Consider the following 27,004-nt stretch of genomic DNA (forward strand, 5'->3'; position numbering starts at 1 on the left):
GCCAGATCACCAGCACTATTGTGTTTCAGATTATCTCACTGAACTCTCCTCCTGGAAAATCCTTCCCACTGGCTTTCCCAGATTCTGTGTCCTCCCCTAAATGCTGGGGTGAAACGGGCAGAGTTCTGCGCCCTGCGTCCCTTTACGCGTCCCTAACGCGCTCCCAACGCGGCCTACAGCCCTGGTCGGGCACAGCCCTGGTCGGGCTTAGATCACTGGAGCCTTTTGTGACCAAGAACTCCGGAAGCCTATGGTCAGGCCTGTTGCACAGGCATATTGTGCCTTGCCAATCCGGGATTGTTGTGTTTCAGGGCCTAGCCATCAATACTCCTGGGATTTCTTTCCCTGAGAACCCTCTTGTCCCTGTCCTCCCACAAGCCCCTGCTTTTATGTAAAATAAAGTGTGCACCATGGGCCTTCCCCTATTTGCTCTCTCCCCAATCTCTTTCTCCAAAGCTGAGCTCTGAAGGTAAATGTATCTATCTGAGTGAGGGGCTAGGGAGGGCCTTTCCCAGCAGTCTTACAAGTCAAGAGTTCAGAGAAAGCACCTGCTATGGGAGGGAGACTTTGCTCACAGAGAAGTCAAGTCTAACATAACACATCTGATGGGCAAGGCACACGCCTTACTGGCTGGTAGCACACCTACAGAGGAGCAGGGAGCTATGCTAAGCAGGCAACAGAAAAGTCATGTATGTGTCTCATACACTGGGACCGGTAGTAATACTGGCTCTAAGACCATTAGACAGTAGTCTATTCATCATTACGTCCAACAATAACAAGACACTAAGCAAATGAGAAATGCTGTATGGCATAAAGACGCATTATATAACACAAGCTCCAGGCAGGCACACAATTATCAAGATATATATTGAGTCTCAGGAACTGAGCTACAGTTATTAACCTCTGTGGTGCAAATGGTTAGCGCGTTCGGTTGTTAACAGAAAGGTTGGTGGTTCAAGCCCACCCAGGGAAGTATCCTTTTTGCCGGCATGAAACACTTTAATGAAACACAGATACGTACCTCTGCTCTCTCCAGCTTAAGACCCTTTATCTGAACATTTCAATCCTCTGCGTTCTCTCTGCACCTGCAGTCAATTTCATAATTAGGATAGAAAACAAAAGGCCTAGCCCTGTAATACAACTGTAGGCATATGAGGAGGGGAAAATAAGTCAAAAGGCCATCAGCATTTGTTGATCTGGCTTGAAGGCTGTAAGTGTAAGGACCTTGTGGCGCAACGGTAGCGCGTCTGACTCCAGATCAGAAGGTTGCGTGGTCAAATCACGTCGGGGTCACTGCTTACCATTTTATTCCCCACTGAGTTCATATATTTCCTTTCGAAAACAAAGTCAAAGGAACGCAGCCTTGCATTGGCTGGGAATCGAACCCGGGCCTCCCGCGTGACAGGCGAGAATTCTACCACTGAACCACCAATGCTTCACATGGGGAGTTCACAGGCATATCTCTGTCCAAGACAGTGATCAGGTGCACACACTTAAATTGTACACATATGAACAAAGTGTGCGCAGCAGACATGACAACGCCAAAGTTTCACATGATGATGGCTTATATAAGACAAGCTCCAGGCAGGCACATACATATCAAGATATATATTGAGTCTAAGGAAAGATGCTGTAGTCACTCGTCTCTGTGGCGCAATCGGTTAGCGCGTTCGGCTGTTAACCGAAAGGTTGGTGGTTCAAGCCCACCCAGGGACGTATTATTTTGCCTGAATGAAACACTTGAATGGAAAACAGATACATACCTTTGCTCTCTCCTGCTGGACACCCTTTCCCTGAATATTTCAATTCTCTGCGTTCTCTCGGCACCTGCAGTCAATTTCATAATTAGGATAGAAAACAAAAGGTCAAGCTCTGTAATACAACTGTAGGCATATGAGGAGGGGAAAATAAGTCAAAAGGCCCACAGCATTTGTTGATCTGGCTCCGAAAGCTGTAAGTGTAAGGACCTCGTGGCGCAACGGTAGCGCGTCTGACTCCAGATCAGAAGGTTGCGTGTCCAAATCACGTCGGGGTCACTGCTTACCATTTTATTCCCCACTGAGGTCATATATTTCCTTTCGAAAACAAAGTCAAAAGAAAGCAGTCTTGCATTGGCCGGGAATCGAACCCGGGCCTCCCGCGTGGCAGGCGAGAATTCTACCACTGAACCACCAATGCTTCACATGGGTTGTTCACAGGCAGAGCTCTGCCCAAGACAGTGATCAGGTGCACACACTTAAATTGTACACATATGAACAAAGTGTGCGCAGCAGACATGATAACGCCAACGTTTCACATGAAGATGGCAAGAATCAGATGCAGGAGACTATAACTATGAATGTCTTTGCATTTGCTGAGGTCACTGGCTTGGGACTAGAGTTGTGTTTATCAGGGCATGATGGCAGGCTGCTCCCGACAAAAGTGGTTCACAGAATGCACCCGCCAGATCACCAGCACTATTGTGTTTCAGATTATCTCACTGAACTCTCCTCCTGGAAAATCCTTCCCACTGGCTTTCCCAGATTCTGTGTCCTCCCCTAAATGCTGGGGTGAAACGGGCAGAGTTCTGCGCCCTGCGTCCCTTTACGCGTCCCTAACGCGCTCCCAACGCGGCCTACAGCCCTGGTCGGGCACAGCCCTGGTCGGGCTTAGATCACTGGAGCCTTTTGTGACCAAGAACTCCGGAAGCCTAGGGTCAGGCCTGTTGCACAGGCATATTGTGCCTTGCCAATCCGGGATTGTTGTGTTTCAGGGCCTAGCCATCAATACTCCTGGGATTTCTTTCCCTGAGAACCCTCTTGTCCCTGTCCTCCCACAAGCCCCTGCTTTTATGTAAAATAAAGTGTGCACCATGGGCCTTCCCCTATTTGCTCTCTCCCCAATCTCTTTCTCCAAAGCTGAGCTCTGAAGGTAAATGTATCTATCTGAGTGAGGGGCTAGGGAGGGCCTTTCCCAGCAGTCTTACAAGTCAAGAGTTCAGAGAAAGCACCTGCTATGGGAGGGAGACTTTGCTCACAGAGAAGTCAAGTCTAACATAACACATCTGATGGGCAAGGCACACGCCTTACTGGCTGGTAGCACACCTACAGAGGAGCAGGGAGCTATGCTAAGCAGGCAACAGAAAAGTCATGTATGTGTCTCATACACTGGGACCGGTAGTAATACTGGCTCTAAGACCATTAGACAGTAGTCTATTCATCATTACGTCCAACAATAACAAGACACTAAGCAAATGAGAAATGCTGTATGGCATAAAGACGCATTATATAACACAAGCTCCAGGCAGGCACACAATTATCAAGATATATATTGAGTCTCAGGAACTGTGCTACAGTTATTAACCTCTGTGGTGCAAATGGTTAGCGCGTTCGGTTGTTAACAGAAAGGTTGGTGGTTCAAGCCCACCCAGGGAAGTATCCTTTTTGCCGGCATGAAACACTTTAATGAAACACAGATACGTACCTCTGCTCTCTCCTGCTTAAGACCCTTTATCTGAACATTTCAATCCTCTGCGTTCTCTCTGCACCTGCAGTCAATTTCATAATTAGGATAGAAAACAAAAGGCCTAGCCCTGTAATACAACTGTAGGCATATGAGGAGGGGAAAATAAGTCAAAAGGCCATCAGCATTTGTTGATCTGGCTTGAAGGCTGTAAGTGTAAGGACCTTGTGGCGCAACGGTAGCGCGTCTGACTCCAGATCAGAAGGTTGCGTGGTCAAATCACGTCGGGGTCACTGCTTACCATTTTATTCCCCACTGAGTTCATATATTTCCTTTCGAAAACAAAGTCAAAGGAACGCAGCCTTGCATTGGCCAGGAATCGAACCCGGGCCTCCCGCCTGGCAGGCGAGAATTCTACCACTGAACCACCAATGCTTCACATGGAGAGTTCACAGGCATAGCTCTGTCCAAGACAGTGATCAGGTGCACACACTTAAATTGTACACATATGAACAAAGTGTGCGCAGCAGACATGACAACGCCAAAGTTTCACATGATGATGGCTTATATAAGACAAGCTCCAGGCAGGCACATACATATCAAGATATATATTGAGTCTAAGGAAAGATGCTGTAGTCACTCGTCTCTGTGGCGCAATCGGTTAGCGCGTTCGGCTGTTAACCGAAAGGTTGGTGGTTCAAGCCCACCCAGGGACGTATTATTTTGCCTGAATGAAACACTTGAATGGAAAACAGATACATACCTTTGCTCTCTCCTGCTGGACACCCTTTCCCTGAATATTTCAATTCTCTGCGTTCTCTCGGCACCTGCAGTCAATTTCATAATTAGGATAGAAAACAAAAGGTCAAGCTCTGTAATACAACTGTAGGCATATGAGGAGGGGAAAATAAGTCAAAAGGCCCACAGCATTTGTTGATCTGGCTCCGAAAGCTGTAAGTGTAAGGACCTCGTGGCGCAACGGTAGCGCGTCTGACTCCAGATCAGAAGGTTGCGTGTCCAAATCACGTCGGGGTCACTGCTTACCATTTTATTCCCCACTGAGGTCATATATTTCCTTTCGAAAACAAAGTCAAAAGAAAGCAGTCTTGCATTGGCCGGGAATCGAACCCGGGCCTCCCGCGTGGCAGGCGAGAATTCTACCACTGAACCACCAATGCTTCACATGGGTTGTTCACAGGCAGAGCTCTGCCCAAGACAGTGATCAGGTGCACACACTTAAATTGTACACATATGAACAAAGTGTGCGCAGCAGACATGATAACGCCAACGTTTCACATGAAGATGGCAAGAATCAGATGCAGGAGACTATAACTATGAATGTCTTTGCATTTGCTGAGGTCACTGGCTTGGGACTAGAGTTGTGTTTATCAGGGCATGATGGCAGGCTGCTCCCGACAAAAGTGGTTCACAGAATGCACCCGCCAGATCACCAGCACTATTGTGTTTCAGATTATCTCACTGAACTCTCCTCCTGGAAAATCCTTCCCACTGGCTTTCCCAGATTCTGTGTCCTCCCCTAAATGCTGGGGTGAAACGGGCAGAGTTCTGCGCCCTGCGTCCCTTTACGCGTCCCTAACGCGCTCCCAACGCGGCCTACAGCCCTGGTCGGGCACAGCCCTGGTCGGGCTTAGATCACTGGAGCCTTTTGTGACCAAGAACTCCGGAAGCCTAGGGTCAGGCCTGTTGCACAGGCATATTGTGCCTTGCCAATCCGGGATTGTTGTGTTTCAGGGCCTAGCCATCAATACTCCTGGGATTTCTTTCCCTGAGAACCCTCTTGTCCCTGTCCTCCCACAAGCCCCTGCTTTTATGTAAAATAAAGTGTGCACCATGGGCCTTCCCCTATTTGCTCTCTCCCCAATCTCTTTCTCCAAAGCTGAGCTCTGAAGGTAAATGTATCTATCTGAGTGAGGGGCTAGGGAGGGCCTTTCCCAGCAGTCTTACAAGTCAAGAGTTCAGAGAAAGCACCTGCTATGGGAGGGAGACTTTGCTCACAGAGAAGTCAAGTCTAACATAACACATCTGATGGGCAAGGCACACGCCTTACTGGCTGGTAGCACACCTACAGAGGAGCAGGGAGCTATGCTAAGCAGGCAACAGAAAAGTCATGTATGTGTCTCATACACTGGGACCGGTAGTAATACTGGCTCTAAGACCATTAGACAGTAGTCTATTCATCATTACGTCCAACAATAACAAGACACTAAGCAAATGAGAAATGCTGTATGGCATAAAGACGCATTATATAACACAAGCTCCAGGCAGGCACACAATTATCAAGATATATATTGAGTCTCAGGAACTGTGCTACAGTTATTAACCTCTGTGGTGCAAATGGTTAGCGCGTTCGGTTGTTAACAGAAAGGTTGGTGGTTCAAGCCCACCCAGGGAAGTATCCTTTTTGCCGGCATGAAACACTTTAATGAAACACAGATACGTACCTCTGCTCTCTCCTGCTTAAGACCCTTTATCTGAACATTTCAATCCTCTGCGTTCTCTCTGCACCTGCAGTCAATTTCATAATTAGGATAGAAAACAAAAGGCCTAGCCCTGTAATACAACTGTAGGCATATGAGGAGGGGAAAATAAGTCAAAAGGCCATCAGCATTTGTTGATCTGGCTTGAAGGCTGTAAGTGTAAGGACCTTGTGGCGCAACGGTAGCGCGTCTGACTCCAGATCAGAAGGTTGCGTGGTCAAATCACGTCGGGGTCACTGCTTACCATTTTATTCCCCACTGAGTTCATATATTTCCTTTCGAAAACAAAGTCAAAGGAACGCAGCCTTGCATTGGCCGGGAATCGAACCCGGGCCTCCCGCGTGGCAGGCGAGAATTCTACCACTGAACCACCAATGCTTCACATGGGGAGTTCACAGGCATAGCTCTGTCCAAGACAGTGATCAGGTGCACACACTTAAATTGTACACATATGAACAAAGTGTGCGCAGCAGACATGACAACGCCAAAGTTTCACATGATGATGGCTTATATAAGACAAGCTCCAGGCAGGCACATACATATCAAGATATATATTGAGTCTAAGGAAAGATGCTGTAGTCACTCGTCTCTGTGGCGCAATCGGTTAGCGCGTTTGGCTGTTAACCGAAAGGTTGGTGGTTCAAGCCCACCCAGGGACGTATTATTTTGCCTGAATGAAACACTTGAATGGAAAACAGATACATACCTTTGCTCTCTCCTGCTGGACACCCTTTCCCTGAATATTTCAATTCTCTGCGTTCTCTCGGCACCTGCAGTCAATTTCATAATTAGGATAGAAAACAAAAGGTCAAGCTCTGTAATACAACTGTAGGCATATGAGGAGGGGAAAATAAGTCAAAAGGCCCACAGCATTTGTTGATCTGGCTCCGAAAGCTGTAAGTGTAAGGACCTCGTGGCGCAACGGTAGCGCGTCTGACTCCAGATCAGAAGGTTGCGTGTCCAAATCACGTCGGGGTCACTGCTTACCATTTTATTCCCCACTGAGGTCATATATTTCCTTTCGAAAACAAAGTCAAAAGAAAGCAGTCTTGCATTGGCCGGGAATCGAACCCGGGCCTCCCGCGTGGCAGGCGAGAATTCTACCACTGAACCACCAATGCTTCACATGGGTTGTTCACAGGCAGAGCTCTGCCCAAGACAGTGATCAGGTGCACACACTTAAATTGTACACATATGAACAAAGTGTGCGCAGCAGACATGATAACGCCAACGTTTCACATGAAGATGGCAAGAATCAGATGCAGGAGACTATAACTATGAATGTCTTTGCATTTGCTGAGGTCACTGGCTTGGGACTAGAGTTGTGTTTATCAGGGCATGATGGCAGGCTGCTCCCGACAAAAGTGGTTCACAGAATGCACCCGCCAGATCACCAGCACTATTGTGTTTCAGATTATCTCACTGAACTCTCCTCCTGGAAAATCCTTCCCACTGGCTTTCCCAGATTCTGTGTCCTCCCCTAAATGCTGGGGTGAAACGGGCAGAGTTCTGCGCCCTGCGTCCCTTTACGCGTCCCTAACGCGCTCCCAACGCGGCCTACAGCCCTGGTCGGGCACAGCCCTGGTCGGGCTTAGATCACTGGAGCCTTTTGTGACCAAGAACTCCGGAAGCCTAGGGTCAGGCCTGTTGCACAGGCATATTGTGCCTTGCCAATCCGGGATTGTTGTGTTTCAGGGCCTAGCCATCAATACTCCTGGGATTTCTTTCCCTGAGAACCCTCTTGTCCCTGTCCTCCCACAAGCCCCTGCTTTTATGTAAAATAAAGTGTGCACCATGGGCCTTCCCCTATTTGCTCTCTCCCCAATCTCTTTCTCCAAAGCTGAGCTCTGAAGGTAAATGTATCTATCTGAGTGAGGGGCTAGGGAGGGCCTTTCCCAGCAGTCTTACAAGTCAAGAGTTCAGAGAAAGCACCTGCTATGGGAGGGAGACTTTGCTCACAGAGAAGTCAAGTCTAACATAACACATCTGATGGGCAAGGCACACGCCTTACTGGCTGGTAGCACACCTACAGAGGAGCAGGGAGCTATGCTAAGCAGGCAACAGAAAAGTCATGTATGTGTCTCATACACTGGGACCGGTAGTAATACTGGCTCTAAGACCATTAGACAGTAGTCTATTCATCATTACGTCCAACAATAACAAGACACTAAGCAAATGAGAAATGCTGTATGGCATAAAGACGCATTATATAACACAAGCTCCAGGCAGGCACACAATTATCAAGATATATATTGAGTCTCAGGAACTGTGCTACAGTTATTAACCTCTGTGGTGCAAATGGTTAGCGCGTTCGGTTGTTAACAGAAAGGTTGGTGGTTCAAGCCCACCCAGGGAAGTATCCTTTTTGCCGGCATGAAACACTTTAATGAAACACAGATACGTACCTCTGCTCTCTCCTGCTTAAGACCCTTTATCTGAACATTTCAATCCTCTGCGTTCTCTCTGCACCTGCAGTCAATTTCATAATTAGGATAGAAAACAAAAGGCCTAGCCCTGTAATACAACTGTAGGCATATGAGGAGGGGAAAATAAGTCAAAAGGCCATCAGCATTTGTTGATCTGGCTTGAAGGCTGTAAGTGTAAGGACCTTGTGGCGCAACGGTAGCGCGTCTGACTCCAGATCAGAAGGTTGCGTGGTCAAATCACGTCGGGGTCACTGCTTACCATTTTATTCCCCACTGAGTTCATATATTTCCTTTCGAAAACAAAGTCAAAGGAACGCAGCCTTGCATTGGCCGGGAATCGAACCCGGGCCTCCCGCGTGGCAGGCGAGAATTCTACCACTGAACCACCAATGCTTCACATGGGGAGTTCACAGGCATAGCTCTGTCCAAGACAGTGATCAGGTGCACACACTTAAATTGTACACATATGAACAAAGTGTGCGCAGCAGACATGACAACGCCAAAGTTTCACATGATGATGGCTTATATAAGACAAGCTCCAGGCAGGCACATACATATCAAGATATATATTGAGTCTAAGGAAAGATGCTGTAGTCACTCGTCTCTGTGGCGCAATCGGTTAGCGCGTTTGGCTGTTAACCGAAAGGTTGGTGGTTCAAGCCCACCCAGGGACGTATTATTTTGCCTGAATGAAACACTTGAATGGAAAACAGATACATACCTTTGCTCTCTCCTGCTGGACACCCTTTCCCTGAATATTTCAATTCTCTGCGTTCTCTCGGCACCTGCAGTCAATTTCATAATTAGGATAGAAAACAAAAGGTCAAGCTCTGTAATACAACTGTAGGCATATGAGGAGGGGAAAATAAGTCAAAAGGCCCACAGCATTTGTTGATCTGGCTCCGAAAGCTGTAAGTGTAAGGACCTCGTGGCGCAACGGTAGCGCGTCTGACTCCAGATCAGAAGGTTGCGTGTCCAAATCACGTCGGGGTCACTGCTTACCATTTTATTCCCCACTGAGGTCATATATTTCCTTTCGAAAACAAAGTCAAAAGAAAGCAGTCTTGCATTGGCCGGGAATCGAACCCGGGCCTCCCGCGTGGCAGGCGAGAATTCTACCACTGAACCACCAATGCTTCACATGGGTTGTTCACAGGCAGAGCTCTGCCCAAGACAGTGATCAGGTGCACACACTTAAATTGTACACATATGAACAAAGTGTGCGCAGCAGACATGATAACGCCAACGTTTCACATGAAGATGGCAAGAATCAGATGCAGGAGACTATAACTATGAATTACTTTGCATTTGCTGAGGTCACTGGCTTGGGACTAGAGTTGTGTTTATCAGGGCATGATGGCAGGCTGCTCCCGACAAAAGTGGTTCACAGAATGCACCCGCCAGATCACCAGCACTATTGTGTTTCAGATTATCTCACTGAACTCTCCTCCTGGAAAATCCTTCCCACTGGCTTTCCCAGATTCTGTGTCCTCCCCTAAATGCTGGGGTGAAACGGGCAGAGTTCTGCGCCCTGCGTCCCTTTACGCGTCCCTAACGCGCTCCCAACGCGGCCTACAGCCCTGGTCGGGCACAGCCCTGGTCGGGCTTAGATCACTGGAGCCTTTTGTGACCAAGAACTCCGGAAGCCTAGGGTCAGGCCTGTTGCACAGGCATATTGTGCCTTGCCAATCCGGGATTGTTGTGTTTCAGGGCCTAGCCATCAATACTCCTGGGATTTCTTTCCCTGAGAACCCTCTTGTCCCTGTCCTCCCACAAGCCCCTGCTTTTATGTAAAATAAAGTGTGCACCATGGGCCTTCCCCTATTTGCTCTCTCCCCAATCTCTTTCTCCAAAGCTGAGCTCTGAAGGTAAATGTATCTATCTGAGTGAGGGGCTAGGGAGGGCCTTTCCCAGCAGTCTTACAAGTCAAGAGTTCAGAGAAAGCACCTGCTATGGGAGGGAGACTTTGCTCACAGAGAAGTCAAGTCTAACATAACACATCTGATGGGCAAGGCACACGCCTTACTGGCTGGTAGCACACCTACAGAGGAGCAGGGAGCTATGCTAAGCAGGCAACAGAAAAGTCATGTATGTGTCTCATACACTGGGACCGGTAGTAATACTGGCTCTAAGACCATTAGACAGTAGTCTATTCATCATTACGTCCAACAATAACAAGACACTAAGCAAATGAGAAATGCTGTATGGCATAAAGACGCATTATATAACACAAGCTCCAGGCAGGCACACAATTATCAAGATATATATTGAGTCTCAGGAACTGTGCTACAGTTATTAACCTCTGTGGTGCAAATGGTTAGCGCGTTCGGTTGTTAACAGAAAGGTTGGTGGTTCAAGCCCACCCAGGGAAGTATCCTTTTTGCCGGCATGAAACACTTTAATGAAACACAGATACGTACCTCTGCTCTCTCCTGCTTAAGACCCTTTATCTGAACATTTCAATCCTCTGCGTTCTCTCTGCACCTGCAGTCAATTTCATAATTAGGATAGAAAACAAAAGGCCTAGCCCTGTAATACAACTGTAGGCATATGAGGAGGGGAAAATAAGTCAAAAGGCCATCAGCATTTGTTGATCTGGCTTGAAGGCTGTAAGTGTAAGGACCTTGTGGCGCAACGGTAGCGCGTCTGACTCCAGATCAGAAGGTTGCGTGGTCAAATCACGTCGGGGTCACTGCTTACCATTTTATTCCCCACTGAGTTCATATATTTCCTTTCGAAAACAAAGTCAAAGGAACGCAGCCTTGCATTGGCCGGGAATCGAACCCGGGCCTCCCGCGTGGCAGGCGAGAATTCTACCACTGAACCACCAATGCTTCACATGGAGAGTTCACAGGCATAGCTCTGTCCAAGACAGTGATCAGGTGCACACACTTAAATTGTACACATATGAACAAAGTGTGCGCAGCAGACATGACAACGCCAAAGTTTCACATGATGATGGCTTATATAAGACAAGCTCCAGGCAGGCACATACATATCAAGATATATATTGAGTCTAAGGAAAGATGCTGTAGTCACTCGTCTCTGTGGCGCAATCGGTTAGCGCGTTCGGCTGTTAACCGAAAGGTTGGTGGTTCAAGCCCACCCAGGGACGTATTATTTTGCCTGAATGAAACACTTGAATGGAAAACAGATACATACCTTTGCTCTCTCCTGCTGGACACCCTTTCCCTGAATATTTCAATTCTCTGCGTTCTCTCGGCACCTGCAGTCAATTTCATAATTAGGATAGAAAACAAAAGGTCAAGCTCTGTAATACAACTGTAGGCATATGAGGAGGGGAAAATAAGTCAAAAGGCCCACAGCATTTGTTGATCTGGCTCCGAAAGCTGTAAGTGTAAGGACCTCGTGGCGCAACGGTAGCGCGTCTGACTCCAGATCAGAAGGTTGCGTGTCCAAATCACGTCGGGGTCACTGCTTACCATTTTATTCCCCACTGAGGTCATATATTTCCTTTCGAAAACAAAGTCAAAAGAAAGCAGTCTTGCATTGGCCGGGAATCGAACCCGGGCCTCCCGCGTGGCAGGCGAGAATTCTACCACTGAACCACCAATGCTTCACATGGGTTGTTCACAGGCAGAGCTCTGCCCAAGACAGTGATCAGGTGCACACACTTAAATTGTACACATATGAACAAAGTGTGCGCAGCAGACATGATAACGCCAACGTTTCACATGAAGATGGCAAGAATCAGATGCAGGAGACTATAACTATGAATGTCTTTGCATTTGCTGAGGTCACTGGCTTGGGACTAGAGTTGTGTTTATCAGGGCATGATGGCAGGCTGCTCCCGACAAAAGTGGTTCACAGAATGCACCCGCCAGATCACCAGCACTATTGTGTTTCAGATTATCTCACTGAACTCTCCTCCTGGAAAATCCTTCCCACTGGCTTTCCCAGATTCTGTGTCCTCCCCTAAATGCTGGGGTGAAACGGGCAGAGTTCTACGCCCTGCGTCCCTTTACGCGTCCCTAACGCGCTCCCAACGCGGCCTACAGCCCTGGTCGGGCACAGCCCTGGTCGGGCTTAGATCACTGGAGCCTTTTGTGACCAAGAACTCCGGAAGCCTAGGGTCAGGCCTGTTGCACAGGCATATTGTGCCTTGCCAATCCGGGATTGTTGTGTTTCAGGGCCTAGCCATCAATACTCCTGGGATTTCTTTCCCTGAGAACCCTCTTGTCCCTGTCCTCCCACAAGCCCCTGCTTTTATGTAAAATAAAGTGTGCACCATGGGCCTTCCCCTATTTGCTCTCTCCCCAATCTCTTTCTCCAAAGCTGAGCTCTGAAGGTAAATGTATCTATCTGAGTGAGGGGCTAGGGAGGGCCTTTCCCAGCAGTCTTACAAGTCAAGAGTTCAGAGAAAGCACCTGCTATGGGAGGGAGACTTTGCTCACAGAGAAGTCAAGTCTAACATAACACATCTGATGGGCAAGGCACACGCCTTACTGGCTGGTAGCACACCTACAGAGGAGCAGGGAGCTATGCTAAGCAGGCAACAGAAAAGTCATGTATGTGTCTCATACACTGGGACCGGTAGTAATACTGGCTCTAAGACCATTAGACAGTAGTCTATTCATCATTACGTCCAACAATAACAAGACACTAAGCAAATGAGAAATGCTGTATGGCATAAAGACGCATTATATAACACAAGCTCCAGGCAGGCACACAATTATCAAGATATATATTGAGTCTCAGGAACTGTGCTACAGTTATTAACCTCTGTGGTGCAAATGGTTAGTGCGTTCGGTTGTTAACAGAAAGGTTGGTGGTTCAAGCCCACCCAGGGAAGTATCCTTTTTGCCGGCATGAAACACTTTAATGAAACACAGATACGTACCTCTGCTCTCTCCTGCTTAAGACCCTTTATCTGAACATTTCAATCCTCTGCGTTCTCTCTGCACCTGCAGTCAATTTCATAATTAGGATAGAAAACAAAAGGCCTAGCCCTGTAATACAACTGTAGGCATATGAGGAGGGGAAAATAAGTCAAAAGGCCATCAGCATTTGTTGATCTGGCTTGAAGGCTGTAAGTGTAAGGACCTTGTGGCGCAACGGTAGCGCGTCTGACTCCAGATCAGAAGGTTGCGTGGTCAAATCACGTCGGGGTCACTGCTTACCATTTTATTCCCCACTGAGTTCATATATTTCCTTTCGAAAACAAAGTCAAAGGAACGCAGCCTTGCATTGGCCGGGAATCGAACCCGGGCCTCCCGCGTGGCAGGCGAGAATTCTACCACTGAACCACCAATGCTTCACATGGAGAGTTCACAGGCATAGCTCTGTCCAAGACAGTGATCAGGTGCACACACTTAAATTGTACACATATGAACAAAGTGTGCGCAGCAGACATGACAACGCCAAAGTTTCACATGATGATGGCTTATATAAGACAAGCTCCAGGCAGGCACATACATATCAAGATATATATTGAGTCTAAGGAAAGATGCTGTAGTCACTCGTCTCTGTGGCGCAATCGGTTAGCGCGTTCGGCTGTTAACCGAAAGGTTGGTGGTTCAAGCCCACCCAGGGACGTATTATTTTGCCTGAATGAAACACTTGAATGGAAAACAGATACATACCTTTGCTCTCTCCTGCTGGACACCCTTTCCCTGAATATTTCAATTCTCTGCGTTCTCTCGGCACCTGCAGTCAATTTCATAATTAGGATAGAAAACAAAAGGTCAAGCTCTGTAATACAACTGTAGGCATATGAGGAGGGGAAAATAAGTCAAAAGGCCCACAGCATTTGTTGATCTGGCTCCGAAAGCTGTAAGTGTAAGGACCTCGTGGCGCAACGGTAGCGCGTCTGACTCCAGATCAGAAGGTTGCGTGTCCAAATCACGTCGGGGTCACTGCTTAACATTTTATTCCCCACTGAGGTCATATATTTCCTTTCGAAAACAAAGTCAAAAGAAAGCAGTCTTGCATTGGCCGGGAATCGAACCCGGGCCTCCCGCGTGGCAGGCGAGAATTCTACCACTGAACCACCAATGCTTCACATGGGTTGTTCACAGGCAGAGCTCTGCCCAAGACAGTGATCAGGTGCACACACTTAAATTGTACACATATGAACAAAGTGTGCGCAGCAGACATGATAACGCCAACGTTTCACATGAAGATGGCAAGAATCAGATGCAGGAGACTATAACTATGAATGTCTTTGCATTTGCTGAGGTCACTGGCTTGGGACTAGAGTTGTGTTTATCAGGGCATGATGGCAGGCTGCTCCCGACAAAAGTGGTTCACAGAATGCACCCGCCAGATCACCAGCACTATTGTGTTTCAGATTATCTCACTGAACTCTCCTCCTGGAAAATCCTTCCCACTGGCTTTCCCAGATTCTGTGTCCTCCCCTAAATGCTGGGGTGAAACGGGCAGAGTTCTGCGCCCTGCGTCCCTTTACGCGTCCCTAACGCGCTCCCAACGCGGCCTACAGCCCTGGTCGGGCTTAGATCACTGGAGCCTTTTGTGACCAAGAACTCCGGAAGCCTAGGGTCAGGCCTGTTGCACAGGCATATTCTGCCTTGCCAATCCGGGATTGTTGTGTTTCAGGGCCTAGCCATCAGTACTCCTGGGATTTCTTTCCCTGAGAACCCTCTTGTCCCTGTCCTCCCACAAGCCCCAGCTTTTATGTAAAATAAAGTGTGCACCATGGGCCTTCCCCTATTTGCTCTCTCCCCAATCTCTTTCTCCAAAGCTGAGCTCTGAAGGTAAATGTATCTATCTGAGTGAGGGGCTAGGGAGGGCCTTTCCCAGCAGTCTTACAAGTCAAGAGTTCAGAGAAAGCACCTGCTATGGGAGGGAGACTTTGCTCACAGAGAAGTCAAGTCTAACATAACACATCTGATGGGCAAGGCACACGCCTTACTGGCTGGTAGCACACCTACAGAGGAGCAGGGAGCTATGCTAATCAGGCAACAGAAAAGTCATGTATGTGTCTCATACACTGGGACCGGTAGTAATACTGGCTCTAAGACCATTAGACAGTAGTCTATTCATCATTACGTCCAACAATAACAAGACACTAAGCAAATGAGAAATGCTGTATGGCATAAAGACGCATTATATAACACAAGTTCCAGGCAGGCACACAATTATCAAGATATATATTGAGTCTCAGGAACTGTGCTACAGGTATTAACCTCTGTGGTGCAAATGGTTAGCGCGTTCGGTTGTTAACAGAAAGGTTGGTGGTTCAAGCCCACCCAGGGAAGTATCCTTTTTGCCGGCATGAAACACTTTAATGAAACACAGATACGTACCTCTGCTCTCTCCTGCTTAAGACCCTTTATCTGAACATTTCAATCCTCTGCGTTCTCTCTGCACCTGCAGTCAATTTCATAATTAGGATAGAAAACAAAAGGCCTAGCCCTGTAATACAACTCTAGGCATATGAGGAGGGGAAAATAAGTCAAAAGGCCATCAGCATTTGTTGATCTGGCTTGAAGGCTGTAAGTGTAAGGACCTTGTGGCGCAACGGTAGCGCGTCTGACTCCAGATCAGAAGGTTGCGTGGTCAAATCACGTCGGGGTCACTGCTTACCATTTTATTCCCCACTGAGTTCATATATTTCCTTTCGAAAACAAAGTCAAAGGAACGCAGCCTTGCATTGGCCGGGAATCGAACCCGGGCCTCCCGCGTGGCAGGCGAGAATTCTACCACTGAACCACCAATGCTTCACATGGGGAGTTCACAGGCATAGCTCTGTCCAAGACAGTGATCAGGTGCACACACTTAAATTGTACACATATGAACAAAGTGTGCGCAGCAGACATGACAACGCCAAAGTTTCACATGATGATGGCTTATATAAGACAAGCTCCAGGCAGGCACATACATATCAAGATATATATTGAGTCTAAGGAAAGATGCTGTAGTCACTCGTCTCTGTGGCGCAATCGGTTAGCGCGTTTGGCTGTTAACCGAAAGGTTGGTGGTTCAAGCCCACCCAGGGACGTATTATTTTGCCTGAATGAAACACTTGAATGGAAAACAGATACATACCTTTGCTCTCTCCTGCTGGACACCCTTTCCCTGAATATTTCAATTCTCTGCGTTCTCTCGGCACCTGCAGTCAATTTCATAATTAGGATAGAAAACAAAAGGTCAAGCTCTGTAATACAACTGTAGGCATATGAGGAGGGGAAAATAAGTCAAAAGGCCCACAGCATTTGTTGATCTGGCTCCGAAAGCTGTAAGTGTAAGGACCTCGTGGCGCAACGGTAGCGCGTCTGACTCCAGATCAGAAGGTTGCGTGTCCAAATCACGTCGGGGTCACTGCTTACCATTTTATTCCCCACTGAGGTCATATATTTCCTTTCGAAAACAAAGTCAAAAGAAAGCAGTCTTGCATTGGCCGGGAATCGAACCCGGGCCTCCCGCGTGGCAGGCGAGAATTCTACCACTGAACCACCAATGCTTCACATGGGTTGTTCACAGGCAGAGCTCTGCCCAAGACAGTGATCAGGTGCACACACTTAAATTGTACACATATGAACAAAGTGTGCGCAGCAGACATGATAACGCCAACGTTTCACATGAAGATGGCAAGAATCAGATGCAGGAGACTATAACTATGAATGTCTTTGCATTTGCTGAGGTCACTGGCTTGGGACTAGAGTTGTGTTTATCAGGGCATGATGGCAGGCTGCTCCCGACAAAAGTGGTTCACAGAATGCACCCGCCAGATCACCAGCACTATTGTGTTTCAGATTATCTCACTGAACTCTCCTCCTGGAAAATCCTTCCCACTGGCTTTCTCAGATTCTGTGTCCTCCCCTAAATGCTGGGGTGAAACGGGCAGAGTTCTGCGCCCTGCGTCCCTTTACGCGTCCCTAACGCGCTCCCAACGCGGCCTACAGCCCTGGTCGGGCACAGCCCTGGTCGGGCTTAGATCACTGGAGCCTTTTGTGACCAAGAACTCCGGAAGCCTAGGGTCAGGCCTGTTGCACAGGCATATTGTGCCTTGCCAATCCGGGATTGTTGTGTTTCAGGGCCTAGCCATCAATACTCCTGGGATTTCTTTCCCTGAGAACCCTCTTGTCCCTGTCCTCCCACAAGCCCCTGCTTTTATGTAAAATAAAGTGTGCACCATGGGCCTTCCCCTATTTGCTCTCTCCCCAATCTCTTTCTCCAAAGCTGAGCTCTGAAGGTAAATGTATCTATCTGAGTGAGGGGCTAGGGAGGGCCTTTCCCAGCAGTCTTACAAGTCAAGAGTTCAGAGAAAGCACCTGCTATGGGAGGGAGACTTTGCTCACAGAGAAGTCAAGTCTAACATAACACATCTGATGGGCAAGGCACACGCCTTACTGGCTGGTAGCACACCTACAGAGGAGCAGGGAGCTATGCTAAGCAGGCAATAGAAAAGTCATGTATGTGTCTCATACACTGGGACCGGTAGTAATACTGGCTCTAAGACCATTAGACAGTAGTCTATTCATCATTACGTCCAACAATAACAAGACACTAAGCAAATGAGAAATGCTGTATGGCATAAAGACGCATTATATAACACAAGCTCCAGGCAGGCACACAATTATCAAGATATATATTGAGTCTCAGGAACTGTGCTACAGTTATTAACCTCTGTGGTGCAAATGGTTAGCGCGTTCGGTTGTTAACAGAAAGGTTGGTGGTTCAAGCCCACCCAGGGAAGTATCCTTTTTGCCGGCATGAAACACTTTAATGAAACACAGATACGTACCTCTGCTCTCTCCTGCTTAAGACCCTTTATCTGAACATTTCAATCCTCTGCGTTCTCTCTGCACCTGCAGTCAATTTCATAATTAGGATAGAAAACAAAAGGCCTAGCCCTGTAATACAACTGTAGGCATATGAGGAGGGGAAAATAAGTCAAAAGGCCATCAGCATTTGTTGATCTGGCTTGAAGGCTGTAAGTGTAAGGACCTTGTGGCGCAACGGTAGCGCGTCTGACTCCAGATCAGAAGGTTGCGTGGTCAAATCACGTCGGGGTCACTGCTTACCATTTTATTCCCCACTGAGTTCATATATTTCCTTTCGAAAACAAAGTCAAAGGAACGCAGCCTTGCATTGGCCGGGAATCGAACCCGGGCCTCCCGCGTGGCAGGCGAGAATTCTACCACTGAACCACCAATGCTTCACATGGAGAGTTCACAGGCATAGCTCTGTCCAAGACAGTGATCAGGTGCACACACTTAAATTGTACACATATGAACAAAGTGTGCGCAGCAGACATGACAACGCCAAAGTTTCACATGATGATGGCTTATATAAGACAAGCTCCAGGCAGGCACATACATATCAAGATATATATTGAGTCTAAGGAAAGATGCTGTAGTCACTCGTCTCTGTGGCGCAATCGGTTAGCGCGTTCGGCTGTTAACCGAAAGGTTGGTGGTTCAAGCCCACCCAGGGACGTATTATTTTGCCTGAATGAAACACTTGAATGGAAAACAGATACATACCTTTGCTCTCTCCTGCTGGACACCCTTTCCCTGAATATTTCAATTCTCTGCGTTCTCTCGGCACCTGCAGTCAATTTCATAATTAGGATAGAAAACAAAAGGTCAAGCTCTGTAATACAACTGTAGGCATATGAGGAGGGGAAAATAAGTCAAAAGGCCCACAGCATTTGTTGATCTGGCTCCGAAAGCTGTAAGTGTAAGGACCTCGTGGCGCAACGGTAGCGCGTCTGACTCCAGATCAGAAGGTTGCGTGTCCAAATCACGTCGGGGTCACTGCTTACCATTTTATTCCCCACTGAGGTCATATATTTCCTTTCGAAAACAAAGTCAAAAGAAAGCAGTCTTGCATTGGCCGGGAATCGAACCCGGGCCTCCCGCGTGGCAGGCGAGAATTCTACCACTGAACCACCAATGCTTCACATGGGTTGTTCACAGGCAGAGCTCTGCCCAAGACAGTGATCAGGTGCACACACTTAAATTGTACACATATGAACAAAGTGTGCGCAGCAGACATGATAACGCCAACGTTTCACATGAAGATGGCAAGAATCAGATGCAGGAGACTATAACTATGAATGTCTTTGCATTTGCTGAGGTCACTGGCTTGGGACTAGAGTTGTGTTTATCAGGGCATGATGGCAGGCTGCTCCCGACAAAAGTGGTTCACAGAATGCACCCGCCAGATCACCAGCACTATTGTGTTTCAGATTATCTCACTGAACTCTCCTCCTGGAAAATCCTTCCCACTGGCTTTCCCAGATTCTGTGTCCTCCCCTAAATGCTGGGGTGAAACGGGCAGAGTTCTGCGCCCTGCGTCCCTTTACGCGTCCCTAACGCGCTCCCAACGCGGCCTACAGCCCTGGTCGGGCACAGCCCTGGTCGGGCTTAGATCACTGGAGCCTTTTGTGACCAAGAACTCCGGAAGCCTAGGGTCAGGCCTGTTGCACAGGCATATTGTGCCTTGCCAATCCGGGATTGTTGTGTTTCAGGGCCTAGCCATCAATACTCCTGGGATTTCTTTCCCTGAGAACCCTCTTGTCCCTGTCCTCCCACAAGCCCCTGCTTTTATGTAAAATAAAGTGTGCACCATGGGCCTTCCCCTATTTGCTCTCTCCCCAATCTCTTTCTCCAAAGCTGAGCTCTGAAGGTAAATGTATCTATCTGAGTGAGGGGCTAGGGAGGGCCTTTCCCAGCAGTCTTACAAGTCAAGAGTTCAGAGAAAGCACCTGCTATGGGAGGGAGACTTTGCTCACAGAGAAGTCAAGTCTAACATAACACATCTGATGGGCAAGGCACACGCCTTACTGGCTGGTAGCACACCTACAGAGGAGCAGGGAGCTATGCTAAGCAGGCAACAGAAAAGTCATGTATGTGTCTCATACACTGGGACCGGTAGTAATACTGGCTCTAAGACCATTAGACAGTAGTCTATTCATCATTACGTCCAACAATAACAAGACACTAAGCAAATGAGAAATGCTGTATGGCATAAAGACGCATTATATAACACAAGCTCCAGGCAGGCACACAATTATCAAGATATATATTGAGTCTCAGGAACTGTGCTACAGTTATTAACCTCTGTGGTGCAAATGGTTAGTGCGTTCGGTTGTTAACAGAAAGGTTGGTGGTTCAAGCCCACCCAGGGAAGTATCCTTTTTGCCGGCATGAAACACTTTAATGAAACACAGATACGTACCTCTGCTCTCTCCTGCTTAAGACCCTTTATCTGAACATTTCAATCCTCTGCGTTCTCTCTGCACCTGCAGTCAATTTCATAATTAGGATAGAAAACAAAAGGCCTAGCCCTGTAATACAACTGTAGGCATATGAGGAGGGGAAAATAAGTCAAAAGGCCATCAGCATTTGTTGATCTGGCTTGAAGGCTGTAAGTGTAAGGACCTTGTGGCGCAACGGTAGCGCGTCTGACTCCAGATCAGAAGGTTGCGTGGTCAAATCACGTCGGGGTCACTGCTTACCATTTTATTCCCCACTGAGTTCATATATTTCCTTTCGAAAACAAAGTCAAAGGAACGCAGCCTTGCATTGGCCGGGAATCGAACCCGGGCCTCCCGCGTGGCAGGCGAGAATTCTACCACTGAACCACCAATGCTTCACATGGAGAGTTCACAGGCATAGCTCTGTCCAAGACAGTGATCAGGTGCACACACTTAAATTGTACACATATGAACAAAGTGTGCGCAGCAGACATGACAACGCCAAAGTTTCACATGATGATGGCTTATATAAGACAAGCTCCAGGCAGGCACATACATATCAAGATATATATTGAGTCTAAGGAAAGATGCTGTAGTCACTCGTCTCTGTGGCGCAATCGGTTAGCGCGTTCGGCTGTTAACCGAAAGGTTGGTGGTTCAAGCCCACCCAGGGACGTATTATTTTGCCTGAATGAAACACTTGAATGGAAAACAGATACATACCTTTGCTCTCTCCTGCTGGACACCCTTTCCCTGAATATTTCAATTCTCTGCGTTCTCTCGGCACCTGCAGTCAATTTCATAATTAGGATAGAAAACAAAAGGTCAAGCTCTGTAATACAACTGTAGGCATATGAGGAGGGGAAAATAAGTCAAAAGGCCCACAGCATTTGTTGATCTGGCTCCGAAAGCTGTAAGTGTAAGGACCTCGTGGCGCAACGGTAGCGCGTCTGACTCCAGATCAGAAGGTTGCGTGTCCAAATCACGTCGGGGTCACTGCTTACCATTTTATTCCCCACTGAGGTCATATATTTCCTTTCGAAAACAAAGTCAAAAGAAAGCAGTCTTGCATTGGCCGGGAATCGAACCCGGGCCTCCCGCGTGGCAGGCGAGAATTCTACCACTGAACCACCAATGCTTCACATGGGTTGTTCACAGGCAGAGCTCTGCCCAAGACAGTGATCAGGTGCACACACTTAAATTGTACACATATGAACAAAGTGTGCGCAGCAGACATGATAACGCCAACGTTTCACATGAAGATGGCAAGAATCAGATGCAGGAGACTATAACTATGAATGTCTTTGCATTTGCTGAGGTCACTGGCTTGGGACTAGAGTTGTGTTTATCAGGGCATGATGGCAGGCTGCTCCCGACAAAAGTGGTTCACAGAATGCACCCGCCAGATCACCAGCACTATTGTGTTTCAGATTATCTCACTGAACTCTCCTCCTGGAAAATCCTTCCCACTGGCTTTCCCAGATTCTGTGTCCTCCCCTAAATGCTGGGGTGAAACGGGCAGAGTTCTGCGCCCTGCGTCCCTTTACGCGTCCCTAACGCGCTCCCAACGCGGCCTACAGCCCTGGTCGGGCACAGCCCTGGTCGGGCTTAGATCACTGGAGCCTTTTGTGACCAAGAACTCCGGAAGCCTAGGGTCAGGCCTGTTGCACAGGCATATTGTGCCTTGCCAATCCGGGATTGTTGTGTTTCAGGGCCTAGCCATCAATACTCCTGGGATTTCTTTCCCTGAGAACCCTCTTGTCCCTGTCCTCCCACAAGCCCCTGCTTTTATGTAAAATAAAGTGTGCACCATGGGCCTTCCCCTATTTGCTCTCTCCCCAATCTCTTTCTCCAAAGCTGAGCTCTGAAGGTAAATGTATCTATCTGAGTGAGGGGCTAGGGAGGGCCTTTCCCAGCAGTCTTACAAGTCAAGAGTTCAGAGAAAGCACCTGCTATGGGAGGGAGACTTTGCTCACAGAGAAGTCAAGTCTAACATAACACATCTGATGGGCAAGGCACACGCCTTACTGGCTGGTAGCACACCTACAGAGGAGCAGGGAGCTATGCTAAGCAGGCAACAGAAAAGTCATGTATGTGTCTCATACACTGGGACCGGTAGTAATACTGGCTCTAAGACCATTAGACAGTAGTCTATTCATCATTACGTCCAACAATAACAAGACACTAAGCAAATGAGAAATGCTGTATGGCATAAAGACGCATTATATAACACAAGCTCCAGGCAGGCACACAATTATCAAGATATATATTGAGTCTCAGGAACTGTGCTACAGTTATTAACCTCTGTGGTGCAAATGGTTAGTGCGTTCGGTTGTTAACAGAAAGGTTGGTGGTTCAAGCCCACCCAGGGAAGTATCCTTTTTGCCGGCATGAAACACTTTAATGAAACACAGATACGTACCTCTGCTCTCTCCTGCTTAAGACCCTTTATCTGAACATTTCAATCCTCTGCGTTCTCTCTGCACCTGCAGTCAATTTCATAATTAGGATAGAAAACAAAAGGCCTAGCCCTGTAATACAACTGTAGGCATATGAGGAGGGGAAAATAAGTCAAAAGGCCATCAGCATTTGTTGATCTGGCTTGAAGGCTGTAAGTGTAAGGACCTTGTGGCGCAACGGTAGCGCGTCTGACTCCAGATCAGAAGGTTGCGTGGTCAAATCACGTCGGGGTCACTGCTTACCATTTTATTCCCCACTGAGTTCATATATTTCCTTTCGAAAACAAAGTCAAAGGAACGCAGCCTTGCATTGGCCGGGAATCGAACCCGGGCCTCCCGCGTGGCAGGCGAGAATTCTACCACTGAACCACCAATGCTTCACATGGAGAGTTCACAGGCATAGCTCTGTCCAAGACAGTGATCAGGTGCACACACTTAAATTGTACACATATGAACAAAGTGTGCGCAGCAGACATGACAACGCCAAAGTTTCACATGATGATGGCTTATATAAGACAAGCTCCAGGCAGGCACATACATATCAAGATATATATTGAGTCTAAGGAAAGATGCTGTAGTCACTCGTCTCTGTGGCGCAATCGGTTAGCGCGTTCGGCTGTTAACCGAAAGGTTGGTGGTTCAAGCCCACCCAGGGACGTATTATTTTGCCTGAATGAAACACTTGAATGGAAAACAGATACATACCTTTGCTCTCTCCTGCTGGACACCCTTTCCCTGAATATTTCAATTCTCTGCGTTCTCTCGGCACCTGCAGTCAATTTCATAATTAGGATAGAAAACAAAAGGTCAAGCTCTGTAATACAACTGTAGGCATATGAGGAGGGGAAAATAAGTCAAAAGGCCCACAGCATTTGTTGATCTGGCTCCGAAAGCTGTAAGTGTAAGGACCTCGTGGCGCAACGGTAGCGCGTCTGACTCCAGATCAGAAGGTTGCGTGTCCAAATCACGTCGGGGTCACTGCTTAACATTTTATTCCCCACTGAGGTCATATATTTCCTTTCGAAAACAAAGTCAAAAGAAAGCAGTCTTGCATTGGCCGGGAATCGAACCCGGGCCTCCCGCGTGGCAGGCGAGAATTCTACCACTGAACCACCAATGCTTCACATGGGTTGTTCACAGGCAGAGCTCTGCCCAAGACAGTGATCAGGTGCACACACTTAAATTGTACACATATGAACAAAGTGTGCGCAGCAGACATGATAACGCCAACGTTTCACATGAAGATGGCAAGAATCAGATGCAGGAGACTATAACTATGAATGTCTTTGCATTTGCTGAGGTCACTGGCTTGGGACTAGAGTTGTGTTTATCAGGGCATGATGGCAGGCTGCTCCCGACAAAAGTGGTTCACAGAATGCACCCGCCAGATCACCAGCACTATTGTGTTTCAGATTATCTCACTGAACTCTCCTCCTGGAAAATCCTTCCCACTGGCTTTCCCAGATTCTGTGTCCTCCCCTAAATGCTGGGGTGAAACGGGCAGAGTTCTGCGCCCTGCGTCCCTTTACGCGTCCCTAACGCGCTCCCAACGCGGCCTACAGCCCTGGTCGGGCTTAGATCACTGGAGCCTTTTGTGACCAAGAACTCCGGAAGCCTAGGGTCAGGCCTGTTGCACAGGCATATTCTGCCTTGCCAATCCGGGATTGTTGTGTTTCAGGGCCTAGCCATCAGTACTCCTGGGATTTCTTTCCCTGAGAACCCTCTTGTCCCTGTCCTCCCACAAGCCCCAGCTTTTATGTAAAATAAAGTGTGCACCATGGGCCTTCCCCTATTTGCTCTCTCCCCAATCTCTTTCTCCAAAGCTGAGCTCTGAAGGTAAATGTATCTATCTGAGTGAGGGGCTAGGGAGGGCCTTTCCCAGCAGTCTTACAAGTCAAGAGTTCAGAGAAAGCACCTGCTATGGGAGGGAGACTTTGCTCACAGAGAAGTCAAGTCTAACATAACACATCTGATGGGCAAGGCACACGCCTTACTGGCTGGTAGCACACCTACAGAGGAGCAGGGAGCTATGCTAATCAGGCAACAGAAAAGTCATGTATGTGTCTCATACACTGGGACCGGTAGTAATACTGGCTCTAAGACCATTAGACAGTAGTCTATTCATCATTACGTCCAACAATAACAAGACACTAAGCAAATGAGAAATGCTGTATGGCATAAAGACGCATTATATAACACAAGTTCCAGGCAGGCACACAATTATCAAGATATATATTGAGTCTCAGGAACTGTGCTACAGGTATTAACCTCTGTGGTGCAAATGGTTAGCGCGTTCGGTTGTTAACAGAAAGGTTGGTGGTTCAAGCCCACCCAGGGAAGTATCCTTTTTGCCGGCATGAAACACTTTAATGAAACACAGATACGTACCTCTGCTCTCTCCTGCTTAAGACCCTTTATCTGAACATTTCAATCCTCTGCGTTCTCTCTGCACCTGCAGTCAATTTCATAATTAGGATAGAAAACAAAAGGCCTAGCCCTGTAATACAACTCTAGGCATATGAGGAGGGGAAAATAAGTCAAAAGGCCATCAGCATTTGTTGATCTGGCTTGAAGGCTGTAAGTGTAAGGACCTTGTGGCGCAACGGTAGCGCGTCTGACTCCAGATCAGAAGGTTGCGTGGTCAAATCACGTCGGGGTCACTGCTTACCATTTTATTCCCCACTGAGTTCATATATTTCCTTTCGAAAACAAAGTCAAAGGAACGCAGCCTTGCATTGGCCGGGAATCGAACCCGGGCCTCCCGCGTGGCAGGCGAGAATTCTACCACTGAACCACCAATGCTTCACATGGAGAGTTCACAGGCATAGCTCTGTCCAAGACAGTGATCAGGTGCACACACTTAAATTGTACACATATGAACAAAGTGTGCGCAGCAGACATGACAACGCCAAAGTTTCACATGATGATGGCTTATATAAGACAAGCTCCAGGCAGGCACATACATATCAAGATATATATTGAGTCTAAGGAAAGATGCTGTAGTCACTCGTCTCTGTGGCGCAATCGGTTAGCGCGTTCGGCTGTTAACCGAAAGGTTGGTGGTTCAAGCCCACCCAGGGACGTATTATTTTGCCTGAATGAAACACTTGAATGGAAAACAGATACATACCTTTGCTCTCTCCTGCTGGACACCCTTTCCCTGAATATTTCAATTCTCTGCGTTCTCTCGGCACCTGCAGTCAATTTCATAATTAGGATAGAAAACAAAAGGTCAAGCTCTGTAATACAACTGTAGGCATATGAGGAGGGGAAAATAAGTCAAAAGGCCCACAGCATTTGTTGATCTGGCTCCGAAAGCTGTAAGTGTAAGGACCTCGTGGCGCAACGGTAGCGCGTCTGACTCCAGATCAGAAGGTTGCGTGTCCAAATCACGTCGGGGTCACTGCTTACCATTTTATTCCCCACTGAGGTCATATATTTCCTTTCGAAAACAAAGTCAAAAGAAAGCAGTCTTGCATTGGCCGGGAATCAAACCCGGGCCTCCCGCGTGGCAGGCGAGAATTCTACCGCTGAACCACCAATGCTTCACATGGGTTGTTCACAGGCAGAGCTCTGCCCAAGACAGTGATCAGGTGCACACACTTAAATTGTACACATATGAACAAAGTGTGCGCAGCAGACATGATAACGCCAACGTTTCACATGAAGATGGCAAGAATCAGATGCAGGAGACTATAACTATGAATGTCTTTGCATTTGCTGAGGTCACTGGCTTGGGACTAGAGTTGTGTTTATCAGGGCATGATGGCAGGCTGCTCCCGACAAAAGTGGTTCACAGAATGCACCCGCCAGATCACCAGCACTATTGTGTTTCAGATTATCTCACTGAACTCTCCTCCTGGAAAATCCTTCCCACTGGCTTTCCCAGATTCTGTGTCCTCCCCTAAATGCTGGGGTGAAACGGGCAGAGTTCTGCGCCCTGCGTCCCTTTACGCGTCCCTAACGCGCTCCCAACGCGGCCTACAGCCCTGG

At 47.8% G+C, this 27,004-nt stretch overlaps 42 non-coding genes across 42 annotated transcripts; 22 read left to right on the forward strand and 20 right to left on the reverse strand.

Annotated features, from left to right (window-relative positions):
- Positions 1 to 1,364: 1,364 nt before the first annotated feature.
- Positions 1,365 to 1,435, reverse strand: TRNAD-GUC (transfer RNA aspartic acid (anticodon GUC)). The gene has a single exon. It is a non-coding gene; the product is annotated as a tRNA-Asp (tRNA).
- A 207-nt stretch (positions 1,436 to 1,642) lies between these two features.
- TRNAN-GUU (transfer RNA asparagine (anticodon GUU)) lies at positions 1,643 to 1,716 on the forward strand. The gene has a single exon. It is a non-coding gene; the product is annotated as a tRNA-Asn (tRNA).
- Positions 1,717 to 1,964: 248 nt separating this feature from the next.
- TRNAW-CCA (transfer RNA tryptophan (anticodon CCA)) lies at positions 1,965 to 2,036 on the forward strand. Its single transcript has one exon. It is a non-coding gene; the product is annotated as a tRNA-Trp (tRNA).
- A 71-nt stretch (positions 2,037 to 2,107) lies between these two features.
- TRNAG-GCC (transfer RNA glycine (anticodon GCC)) lies at positions 2,108 to 2,178 on the reverse strand. Its single transcript has one exon. It is a non-coding gene; the product is annotated as a tRNA-Gly (tRNA).
- A 1,905-nt stretch (positions 2,179 to 4,083) lies between these two features.
- On the forward strand, positions 4,084 to 4,157 carry TRNAN-GUU (transfer RNA asparagine (anticodon GUU)). Its single transcript has one exon. It is a non-coding gene; the product is annotated as a tRNA-Asn (tRNA).
- Positions 4,158 to 4,405: 248 nt separating this feature from the next.
- Positions 4,406 to 4,477, forward strand: TRNAW-CCA (transfer RNA tryptophan (anticodon CCA)). The gene has a single exon. It is a non-coding gene; the product is annotated as a tRNA-Trp (tRNA).
- A 71-nt stretch (positions 4,478 to 4,548) lies between these two features.
- Positions 4,549 to 4,619, reverse strand: TRNAG-GCC (transfer RNA glycine (anticodon GCC)). Its single transcript has one exon. It is a non-coding gene; the product is annotated as a tRNA-Gly (tRNA).
- Positions 4,620 to 6,246: 1,627 nt separating this feature from the next.
- On the reverse strand, positions 6,247 to 6,317 carry TRNAG-GCC (transfer RNA glycine (anticodon GCC)). Its single transcript has one exon. It is a non-coding gene; the product is annotated as a tRNA-Gly (tRNA).
- Positions 6,318 to 6,524: 207 nt separating this feature from the next.
- On the forward strand, positions 6,525 to 6,598 carry TRNAN-GUU (transfer RNA asparagine (anticodon GUU)). The gene has a single exon. It is a non-coding gene; the product is annotated as a tRNA-Asn (tRNA).
- Positions 6,599 to 6,846: 248 nt separating this feature from the next.
- On the forward strand, positions 6,847 to 6,918 carry TRNAW-CCA (transfer RNA tryptophan (anticodon CCA)). Its single transcript has one exon. It is a non-coding gene; the product is annotated as a tRNA-Trp (tRNA).
- A 71-nt stretch (positions 6,919 to 6,989) lies between these two features.
- TRNAG-GCC (transfer RNA glycine (anticodon GCC)) lies at positions 6,990 to 7,060 on the reverse strand. The gene has a single exon. It is a non-coding gene; the product is annotated as a tRNA-Gly (tRNA).
- Positions 7,061 to 8,687: 1,627 nt separating this feature from the next.
- Positions 8,688 to 8,758, reverse strand: TRNAG-GCC (transfer RNA glycine (anticodon GCC)). The gene has a single exon. It is a non-coding gene; the product is annotated as a tRNA-Gly (tRNA).
- A 207-nt stretch (positions 8,759 to 8,965) lies between these two features.
- On the forward strand, positions 8,966 to 9,039 carry TRNAN-GUU (transfer RNA asparagine (anticodon GUU)). The gene has a single exon. It is a non-coding gene; the product is annotated as a tRNA-Asn (tRNA).
- A 248-nt stretch (positions 9,040 to 9,287) lies between these two features.
- On the forward strand, positions 9,288 to 9,359 carry TRNAW-CCA (transfer RNA tryptophan (anticodon CCA)). Its single transcript has one exon. It is a non-coding gene; the product is annotated as a tRNA-Trp (tRNA).
- Positions 9,360 to 9,430: 71 nt separating this feature from the next.
- On the reverse strand, positions 9,431 to 9,501 carry TRNAG-GCC (transfer RNA glycine (anticodon GCC)). The gene has a single exon. It is a non-coding gene; the product is annotated as a tRNA-Gly (tRNA).
- Positions 9,502 to 11,128: 1,627 nt separating this feature from the next.
- TRNAG-GCC (transfer RNA glycine (anticodon GCC)) lies at positions 11,129 to 11,199 on the reverse strand. Its single transcript has one exon. It is a non-coding gene; the product is annotated as a tRNA-Gly (tRNA).
- Positions 11,200 to 11,406: 207 nt separating this feature from the next.
- Positions 11,407 to 11,480, forward strand: TRNAN-GUU (transfer RNA asparagine (anticodon GUU)). Its single transcript has one exon. It is a non-coding gene; the product is annotated as a tRNA-Asn (tRNA).
- Positions 11,481 to 11,728: 248 nt separating this feature from the next.
- On the forward strand, positions 11,729 to 11,800 carry TRNAW-CCA (transfer RNA tryptophan (anticodon CCA)). The gene has a single exon. It is a non-coding gene; the product is annotated as a tRNA-Trp (tRNA).
- Positions 11,801 to 11,871: 71 nt separating this feature from the next.
- On the reverse strand, positions 11,872 to 11,942 carry TRNAG-GCC (transfer RNA glycine (anticodon GCC)). Its single transcript has one exon. It is a non-coding gene; the product is annotated as a tRNA-Gly (tRNA).
- Positions 11,943 to 13,569: 1,627 nt separating this feature from the next.
- Positions 13,570 to 13,640, reverse strand: TRNAG-GCC (transfer RNA glycine (anticodon GCC)). Its single transcript has one exon. It is a non-coding gene; the product is annotated as a tRNA-Gly (tRNA).
- A 207-nt stretch (positions 13,641 to 13,847) lies between these two features.
- Positions 13,848 to 13,921, forward strand: TRNAN-GUU (transfer RNA asparagine (anticodon GUU)). Its single transcript has one exon. It is a non-coding gene; the product is annotated as a tRNA-Asn (tRNA).
- Positions 13,922 to 14,169: 248 nt separating this feature from the next.
- On the forward strand, positions 14,170 to 14,241 carry TRNAW-CCA (transfer RNA tryptophan (anticodon CCA)). Its single transcript has one exon. It is a non-coding gene; the product is annotated as a tRNA-Trp (tRNA).
- A 71-nt stretch (positions 14,242 to 14,312) lies between these two features.
- Positions 14,313 to 14,383, reverse strand: TRNAG-GCC (transfer RNA glycine (anticodon GCC)). The gene has a single exon. It is a non-coding gene; the product is annotated as a tRNA-Gly (tRNA).
- A 1,611-nt stretch (positions 14,384 to 15,994) lies between these two features.
- Positions 15,995 to 16,065, reverse strand: TRNAG-GCC (transfer RNA glycine (anticodon GCC)). The gene has a single exon. It is a non-coding gene; the product is annotated as a tRNA-Gly (tRNA).
- A 207-nt stretch (positions 16,066 to 16,272) lies between these two features.
- On the forward strand, positions 16,273 to 16,346 carry TRNAN-GUU (transfer RNA asparagine (anticodon GUU)). The gene has a single exon. It is a non-coding gene; the product is annotated as a tRNA-Asn (tRNA).
- Positions 16,347 to 16,594: 248 nt separating this feature from the next.
- Positions 16,595 to 16,666, forward strand: TRNAW-CCA (transfer RNA tryptophan (anticodon CCA)). Its single transcript has one exon. It is a non-coding gene; the product is annotated as a tRNA-Trp (tRNA).
- A 71-nt stretch (positions 16,667 to 16,737) lies between these two features.
- On the reverse strand, positions 16,738 to 16,808 carry TRNAG-GCC (transfer RNA glycine (anticodon GCC)). Its single transcript has one exon. It is a non-coding gene; the product is annotated as a tRNA-Gly (tRNA).
- A 1,627-nt stretch (positions 16,809 to 18,435) lies between these two features.
- Positions 18,436 to 18,506, reverse strand: TRNAG-GCC (transfer RNA glycine (anticodon GCC)). The gene has a single exon. It is a non-coding gene; the product is annotated as a tRNA-Gly (tRNA).
- Positions 18,507 to 18,713: 207 nt separating this feature from the next.
- TRNAN-GUU (transfer RNA asparagine (anticodon GUU)) lies at positions 18,714 to 18,787 on the forward strand. The gene has a single exon. It is a non-coding gene; the product is annotated as a tRNA-Asn (tRNA).
- Positions 18,788 to 19,035: 248 nt separating this feature from the next.
- Positions 19,036 to 19,107, forward strand: TRNAW-CCA (transfer RNA tryptophan (anticodon CCA)). Its single transcript has one exon. It is a non-coding gene; the product is annotated as a tRNA-Trp (tRNA).
- Positions 19,108 to 19,178: 71 nt separating this feature from the next.
- TRNAG-GCC (transfer RNA glycine (anticodon GCC)) lies at positions 19,179 to 19,249 on the reverse strand. The gene has a single exon. It is a non-coding gene; the product is annotated as a tRNA-Gly (tRNA).
- Positions 19,250 to 20,876: 1,627 nt separating this feature from the next.
- TRNAG-GCC (transfer RNA glycine (anticodon GCC)) lies at positions 20,877 to 20,947 on the reverse strand. The gene has a single exon. It is a non-coding gene; the product is annotated as a tRNA-Gly (tRNA).
- Positions 20,948 to 21,154: 207 nt separating this feature from the next.
- On the forward strand, positions 21,155 to 21,228 carry TRNAN-GUU (transfer RNA asparagine (anticodon GUU)). The gene has a single exon. It is a non-coding gene; the product is annotated as a tRNA-Asn (tRNA).
- A 248-nt stretch (positions 21,229 to 21,476) lies between these two features.
- On the forward strand, positions 21,477 to 21,548 carry TRNAW-CCA (transfer RNA tryptophan (anticodon CCA)). The gene has a single exon. It is a non-coding gene; the product is annotated as a tRNA-Trp (tRNA).
- Positions 21,549 to 21,619: 71 nt separating this feature from the next.
- TRNAG-GCC (transfer RNA glycine (anticodon GCC)) lies at positions 21,620 to 21,690 on the reverse strand. Its single transcript has one exon. It is a non-coding gene; the product is annotated as a tRNA-Gly (tRNA).
- Positions 21,691 to 23,317: 1,627 nt separating this feature from the next.
- Positions 23,318 to 23,388, reverse strand: TRNAG-GCC (transfer RNA glycine (anticodon GCC)). The gene has a single exon. It is a non-coding gene; the product is annotated as a tRNA-Gly (tRNA).
- A 207-nt stretch (positions 23,389 to 23,595) lies between these two features.
- TRNAN-GUU (transfer RNA asparagine (anticodon GUU)) lies at positions 23,596 to 23,669 on the forward strand. Its single transcript has one exon. It is a non-coding gene; the product is annotated as a tRNA-Asn (tRNA).
- A 248-nt stretch (positions 23,670 to 23,917) lies between these two features.
- On the forward strand, positions 23,918 to 23,989 carry TRNAW-CCA (transfer RNA tryptophan (anticodon CCA)). Its single transcript has one exon. It is a non-coding gene; the product is annotated as a tRNA-Trp (tRNA).
- A 71-nt stretch (positions 23,990 to 24,060) lies between these two features.
- Positions 24,061 to 24,131, reverse strand: TRNAG-GCC (transfer RNA glycine (anticodon GCC)). The gene has a single exon. It is a non-coding gene; the product is annotated as a tRNA-Gly (tRNA).
- Positions 24,132 to 25,742: 1,611 nt separating this feature from the next.
- On the reverse strand, positions 25,743 to 25,813 carry TRNAG-GCC (transfer RNA glycine (anticodon GCC)). The gene has a single exon. It is a non-coding gene; the product is annotated as a tRNA-Gly (tRNA).
- Positions 25,814 to 26,020: 207 nt separating this feature from the next.
- TRNAN-GUU (transfer RNA asparagine (anticodon GUU)) lies at positions 26,021 to 26,094 on the forward strand. The gene has a single exon. It is a non-coding gene; the product is annotated as a tRNA-Asn (tRNA).
- Positions 26,095 to 26,342: 248 nt separating this feature from the next.
- TRNAW-CCA (transfer RNA tryptophan (anticodon CCA)) lies at positions 26,343 to 26,414 on the forward strand. Its single transcript has one exon. It is a non-coding gene; the product is annotated as a tRNA-Trp (tRNA).
- Positions 26,415 to 27,004: the final 590 nt, after the last annotated feature.

Source organism: Lissotriton helveticus, chromosome 1_2 (genome assembly GCF_964261635.1).
Source record: "Lissotriton helveticus chromosome 1_2, aLisHel1.1, whole genome shotgun sequence".
NCBI lineage: Eukaryota > Metazoa > Chordata > Amphibia > Caudata > Salamandridae > Lissotriton > Lissotriton helveticus.